The following is an 8,062-nucleotide window of genomic DNA, read 5'->3' as shown; positions in this document are numbered from 1 at the left end:
CGTGATATAATCACAAAATTTCATTATTACAGAACGAAAGAACAAATACTAATTGCTGCAAGAGAAAAAAAGGAACTTAATTTTCAAGGACACAATTATCAAATTTTTGCTGACCTATCCCAACTTACTATTACTAAAAGACGATCCATGAAACCCCAGCTAATGGAACTGCAACGCCACAACATTATGTATCAATGGGGCTTCCCCTTTTCAGTCAGATTTAACTACCAAGGTACAATTTACAGAAGCAGATCAGCAGATGAACTACAACAAACTATTTTAAAATTAAATCTGACAGAACCCACAAACAGCAACACTCCCACACGCAGAAGAATGGCGTCATCTTCACCTTCAGGCAGCACCCAGAAAATTTCAGAACAAAATGGGAATCATCATTCTCAAAAAAGAGGCCGTTATGCCACATCATCCATGGACCAAGAAGATTCAATGGACTGACATCCTAATTCCTGATATCTCTTCATTTATTATACTAAGAGATGGTTCTCTATAAAAAACCTGTATTTATAACTGAATGTAACTGCATTCTGATAGTCACACACTGTGTGGGATCATCTTACATTCCAGTTATATTTCTTATTACTTCTGATTCATATAGCCTTAGAATATATAAGTGAAATAAGGAAATTCTTGTTCAGTTATATATTATCAGGTAATAACAATAGATTTATTACTTTTTAGGACAAATATGTTCAATAATCCAGAAGTAATGGAAGCTTTTTCTTTCTTTTCTTAAAACAAATATATTATTACCTAACTAGTTCCTAGAATTCTGTTTTTGTTTATTCTAATCTGAAGCAATACAACCTCAATTTTTTGAGTTAACATATCTAAACAGTTACATATGAATAAAATATGTAATTGTTTACTCTAAAAGGGTTAAAATCCCAAAATAATTCAAACTATCTTCATCAATACCAAAGTTATTAACAGTACCTTTCTAACTGAATTATTTAGCCTAGGGCAAGACTAACCATATACAACCACCCTGGAATAAATAATTTCAACAAAAACTATATTCTGCACTCCAATTAATGAAACATCATTTTGATGTCTTTTGACATAGCACTTCTCTCCTGTAAGCGGAAGATCCGTGTACCCCCATTAGCCCTCCTCATTCTCCCAACCATATTATGTGGGAGTGTGACGAAGGCACTTATTCCCCTGAGAGAGATATTTATTCTCTTTCACGGGTAAATTGTGATTACTTGCAAAAAATAATTTATACAATGTATCATCTAATCTCATATGTTTTTTGTTTACTCTTTACTCCAGAATTCACTGGTTTCTTTTCTATCTATTCATCTCTTCAGTCCACACAGGTTGATCTGCGCAGTCAGCTCTGCATAACAAAAAGTAAGTCAAAACTATTTGATCTATTGCCATGGCACCACTGAATATACTTTCCCTGAATGTTCAGGGAATAAATGTCCCTCAAAAAAGGACCAAAGCCTTCCGTACTTTCCATAACAAGAAGGCTCACATAGTATGCCTCCAAGAAACACACTTCACCAAAGATTCTACTCCAAAATATATTTCTCCTTTTTATCAACAAATTTACACGGCTTCTGCCTGTACCAAGCAAAGGGGAACTCTAATTGCATTTCACCGATCCACACCATTCACCTTATCATCAGAAATTAAAGACCCAGAAGGTAGATACCTGATACTCATGGGCTATATAATGGATACAGCAATCACGGTGATTTCCTACTACGCTCCTAACAAACAACCTACACCATTCCTCTCACATATATTACAAGTGATTAATACACACAAAATAGGAACAGTAATAATGTGTGGGGATTCGAACCAGGTCCTCCTCCCATTTCTAGATAAATCACCTTTTACACCATCCAAAATAACCTCTAGATTACCTTTTTCTCAACTTCTTTCCAAATACAATCTGGTAGATTCATGGAGAGAAAGTAACCCAATGAAAAAGAAATTCACTTATTTCTCGCACCCTCATCAAACCTTCACCAGAATAGATCATATTTTTCTAACAATAGGAATGATACCAGAAATTATTGCATCAGATATAATTCCGATTCCGTGGTCTGACCATAATGCAGTATACACTACTATAGCCTCAGCCATACCAAAAGCGCATGACCCAACGTGGTACTTACCGGACATAATGCTCAAACACCCACTACATCAGATGGCCATTGAACAAGCTTTAAAGGAATACATATCAATTAATAATACAACAGACATCTCCCCATTAACACTGTGGGAAGCTCATAAGCCTGTCTTGCGTGGTACAATACAAAGACAAATGGCACTATTTAAACGGGAACGCAAAAATCTAGCAAAAAAACTAGAACTCAATTTTAATGCAGCCTACATATCATTTCAAGATAATCCATCTCAGAGTACAAAATCTAATCTGGAAAAATCTAGATTGGAATACGATCTATTTCTCACTGAGTCAGTTGATAAATCCCTCAAACGCTCCAAACACAATTTCTACATGAATACAAACAAACCAGGTACATATTTGGCTCGGGCATTAAATTCAACTAACAAATCTTTCAAACCAATACGTTTGAAATTATCAAAAAATGTTTACACTTGTAATCCAGTTAAAATAGTCCATAAATTTCACTCACATCTCGCAACTTTATACAAGACAAACAATGAATTTAATCCTACAGAGGCTGAATCCTTCTTCTCAAAAATAACCTTACCTGAGTTATCTCAGAATCAAAAAAGCAGTTTGGATGAGCCTATAACTATAGATGAAGTTGCTAACGCCATAAAAGACCTAAAACTTAACAAAAGACCAGGCCCAGACGGCTACTCGGCTTTATACTATAAAACATTCTCAGAAATACTCTCTCCCATTCTCACTGAAACTTTTAACAAACTTCTAGATGGACATTCTTTTCGGCAAGAAACACTAATGGCAATTGTTTGTATGATCCCAAAATCCCTTTCTGATGATACTTCCTGTGTGAATTATCGGCCTATCTCTCTGTTAAACCTCGATATTAAATTATTAGCAAAAATAATAGCAAAACGCCTCAATAGCATTATAGGAAAATTAATACATAGAGATCAAGTAGGCTTCATGCCAAATAGACAGGCAGGCGATAATATACGCAGGGCAGTGTTATTGGCACATATTGCTAAAAAACGGAAAATCCCTTTATGTTTTCTATCTCTCGATATTAAGAGGGCATTTGACACAGTATCCTGACAATATATGCAATATTCATTACAAAAATGGGGTTTTGGACCCCACTTTTTAACATGGATCAAAGCATTATATAATAAACCCAAAGCCTATATAAAATATGCTGGATACAAATCTGAAGCCTTTAATATCGAAAGAGGTACCCGACAGGGTTGCCCATTATCTCCCTTATTATTTGCCCTTATACTCGAACCCATGGCCCAATACATCAGAACAAACCAAACTATAACTGGCATTGAAGTAGGAGGTATTACACACAAATTATGTATATTTGCAGACGATATATTACTTTTTCTATCATCACCACAGGTCTCTGGTCCTAACTTAATACCAGCTCTTGATGGATTTGCAGCCCTATCCGGCCTTATGATTAATCCTAAGAAATGCCTAGTGCTTAATATTTCACTCACAAACATGGAATTGATCCCGGCTAGGGCTGCACTCCCATTCACATGGGCAGAAAAATCAATCCCATATCTTGGAATTCATTTAACAGCATCTCATTCTGACTTATTCTCAACCAATTATCCTCCTGTATTAAGACAGATCACAAATCTAATAAAACAATGGTCGCAACTTCCTTTATCCTGGATAGGGAAGATTAATGCAATCAAAATGACTATTCTACCCAAATTGCTTTATCTATTCAGAGTCCTCCCTATTCCAATTCCTTCCTATTTTTTGAGAATAGTACAAAAAAGAGCAACTTCGTTTATATGGGGCTCTTCTAAACCACGTATACCTATACACACACTACATCTTCCCAAAAATAAAGGAGGCCTGGGATACCCTAATTTTACTAACTACTACAGAGCAGCACATTTGGCCAGTCTGTCCAAATACCATGCAAAACAGGAAATCCCATTATGGGTATTTATAGAGGCTTCAGAAAATGACCCTCTATTAATATCAAATTTATTATGGCTTGATCCTAAAGACCGCTTTAAAATTCATAATCCCATAACTAAACACTTCTTATCTCTCTGGGATAAACTAAAAACCAAATATCAGTTACAATCTCCACACAATCCTCTCCTTTCTTTTATCAGAAATCCGGCCTTTTATCCGGCATGGATCTACCCAAATTCTTTTAAAGCTTGGACAACATCAGGCATTCAGACACTAAATGACTTCATAGCATCTAAATCATTCCTTTCATTCCCATCGCTTAGAGAAAAATATGATCTACCAAACTCTGAGATATTTAGATATCTCCAAATCAAAAATTTCTATACACCATTCCTAAAGGGGGATACACCATTATCCCAATTATCCATTTTTGAATCAATCTGTACAAAAGATCCATTTGCTAAAGGTACAATTTCATCTCTTTATAATCAATTATATGGAGTAGCAAATCTTAATAGACCCTCTTACGTTCAGAGGTGGGAGGAGGACCTGGGACGAACTTTAGAAGACACGGACTGGTCTAGCATATGGCTCACATCTAAGTCATCTTCACCCAACATCTTAGCACTGGAGACAAATTATAAAGTCCTAACTCGCTGGTACCTTGTACCCGCTAGAGTGGCAAAATATTCACCTAATACCTCAGCTCTTTGTTTTCGAGGATGCCCAGAAATAGGCACATATTTACACATATGGTGGACGTGTCCTGTAATCCAAACCTTCTGGAAGGAAGTCTTCGTGATTGCATCTAAAATATTTTAAAAAATAATACAACCAGATCCATATTTAACTTTACTTAATCTAAAACCGGAATGGTTAACACTCTCTCAATTCAAACTTATGATCCAACTAATAACGGCTGCAAAACAAACAGTGGCCAAGGCATGGAAATCTCCTACATTGGTACTAGCAGAAACAATTCACAGAATGAATAATACAATGTCCCATGCTAAGATGGTAGCCATCGATCAAAATCAAATCCCAAAATTTGAAAAACTTCGGCATCCTTGGATAAAACAACAGTTCCTGTCAAACTTCAATGACTCTGTCCTGTTGCCATGGTAACAGATTAAATGACTTACAGAGACACCCATTCTAAGGCTTCAAAGAGAACTAAAAAGAATAATAAACTGACGAGCGGGACAACCTTGTGGACCATACCTCTACCTTTCAACCCTTTTTCTTCTTTCTCTTTCCTTTTCTCCACCTTACGATTAAAGCTCATTATCAGAATTTATTTGACCTATATACACTCTACTTGTAAACAATATGTATAGTAGGTATAAATCATTTAAATACCTACAAAAGTAACTAAGGAAATTATATATATCTTTAATTTAGGTTTACGTGAACCCAATGTTTAATATTTGAAATTTCATGATATTTACCTATATAAACCCTACTGTAAAACAATGAGCTTACTTTATAGATCCTTGTAAACTTACTTTATGTATCTTTATAACATTGTATACTCAATAAACTTCTTTTGACAAGGAAAAAATGAGCATTGCAGTCGGTTGTGTATGGGGCTGCACAGCCGCAGACCAGTCAGGGTGCCCATGTTGACCCGTGTCCATAGACAAAAGTGTCTACAATGGGCATGTAAGTATCAGAACTGGACCACTGAGTAATGGAAGAAGGTGGTTTGGTCTGATCAATCATATTTTCTTGTTCATCATATGGATGGTCAGGTGCGTGCCTGTCACTTCCCTGGAAAAGAGATGGTACCAGGATGAAGTATGGGAAAAAGGTGCAGAGGCAGTGTGGTGCTTTAAGCAATATAGATGTTACTTTGACACATACCACCTACCTATACATTGTTGCTGACCAAGTACACTCCTTCATGGAAACAGTATTCCCTGATGACAGTTGCCTCTTTTAGCAGGATAATGCACACTGCGAAAATGGTTCAAGAATGGCTTGATAAACACAACAATGAGTTTAAGGTGTTGACTTAGCCTCAAAGTTCTCCAGGTCTCAATTCATTGCGCATCTGTGGGATGTGCTGAAAAACAAGTCCAATCTATGAAGGCCCCACCTCGAAACTTACAGGACGTAAAGGGTCTGCTACTGACGTTGTGGTGCCAGATACCAAAGCATACCTTCAGAGGTCTAATGGTGTCCTTGCCGTAACAGGGCTGTTTTGGTGGCAAAAGTGGGACCTGCTCAGTATTAAGTGGGTCATTACAGATATGTAATTAATTATAGTAGTTATTATTATGTAATTAAGAGGCGCTACCACATAGTTGAGGACAAGGCCTAGGTGCTGCTCATCAGGGCAGGACTTAGGGTGGTGGGGGCCCCTGGGCTTGAGTCACTTTCGGCCCTACCTTCTATACATCACTTTAAACCTTTAGTTTTCTTTTAAGCGTGCCACTCTGATACCGTTTGTCCGCCATTACATCCCTGTCTAATGCAGACAGGTTTTCTCAACGGCAATAAACGAGGCACTACGTAACTGCCATTAACCAATCAGCAAACCTCAAGATAAGAGTTTAAGGAATTTTAAGGAAAAAACTATTTAAGGAAAAAAAACTTACATTTAAATGCTCATCAATGCAGCCTTACGCAGCGTCCATCTGCATGCTTGTCCAGTGTCATTTGCAGCCTTGCCCAGTGACATTGCAGCCTTGTCATTGTCATTTGCAGCCTTGTCAGTGTCATTTGCAGCCTTGCAGGGTCATTTGCAGCCTTGCAGCCTTGTCAGTGTCATTTGCAGCCTTGCAGCCTCCATCTGCAGCCTTTCAGTGTTCATCTGCAGCCTTATCAGTGTTCATCTGCAGCCTTGTCCGTATCATTTGCAGCCTTGCCCAGGCTGCAGTTAAACTGCAGTGACTTGTCAGTGTCACTGCAGTTTAAATATGGCGCCGCCGAGATACACAGAGCGGGTCCTGTGTATTTCGGCTCCTGTCGGCTTTTCTTGGCTCCTTTCGCAGTCCCGCCCAGTCCCGCCCTATGATGGACATAAGACAGGTCCAATGGCGGGACTGTGAGCGAAGCTGAGCGCCGACATACATAGCCGAGTGTATTCGGCTAGCTCCACTCACAGTCACACCCAGTCCCTATGTTATGTCCATCACAGGGTGGGACTAGGCGTGACTGTGAGTGGAACTAGCCGAGTATAGCCGAGTACACTTGTCTGGGGCCCATGGGCTTGAGCCCAGTCAAGCCCAATGATAAGTCTGGCCCTGCTGCTCATATATTTCTCAGCAAGAGGAAAAGATCACATCATAGAAATTAGCATTTTCATCAAGATGGTCAATTGGACCTAACCATTAACTGGACGAAATCAGCTTTACTACTATTGAATGGCGGTTCAGGGCAGTCAATTGCGGCAGCCTGTCCTATACCTACCATATCGTTGTTTAACTATATGAGGATACATATTACCTCTAACATACTGGACTTTTGCTACCTCAATATTCATCCTTTATTGTCCAGGTTTAGAGATAGGGTGAATACCTTGAGTAAGCTGTGACTGTCAGTAACAGGTAGGATCAATTTAATTAAAATGACTCTGATGCCCCAGCTACTGTACCCCCTACATAATACACAATGGAACAATCGCCTCCCTTGTATCAGGTTGGAACAACTTCAGAACCCCAAGGATGAGGGTGGCTTGGCACTGCCTAATCCCTGGCTGTATTATATTGCGGCTCAGCTGCAACATTTAACCAGCATGCCTCTCGCCCTACCTTGTAGCTCTTCTGGCCCTCTAACATCAACCACATAAAACCTTTCCTACCTACAACTTCTTACATAAAATTTGGAATAAGGCTAAACAGCTGCAGGCGGTTGAGGGGTTTACAGCAATAGCCCGATCTGGGGAAATAAATCTTATGGGGAACTGTTTAAATTGCAACAGGGTCTCAGATGGAAGGCATATGGGGTGACTCATTGGAAACACATTTTTCACAAATGGACCCTTCTCTC

This window comes from Aquarana catesbeiana, linkage group LG08 (genome assembly GCF_042186555.1).
Source record: "Aquarana catesbeiana isolate 2022-GZ linkage group LG08, ASM4218655v1, whole genome shotgun sequence".
NCBI lineage: Eukaryota > Metazoa > Chordata > Amphibia > Anura > Ranidae > Aquarana > Aquarana catesbeiana.
Note: the sequence above shows the minus strand (reverse complement) of the source record.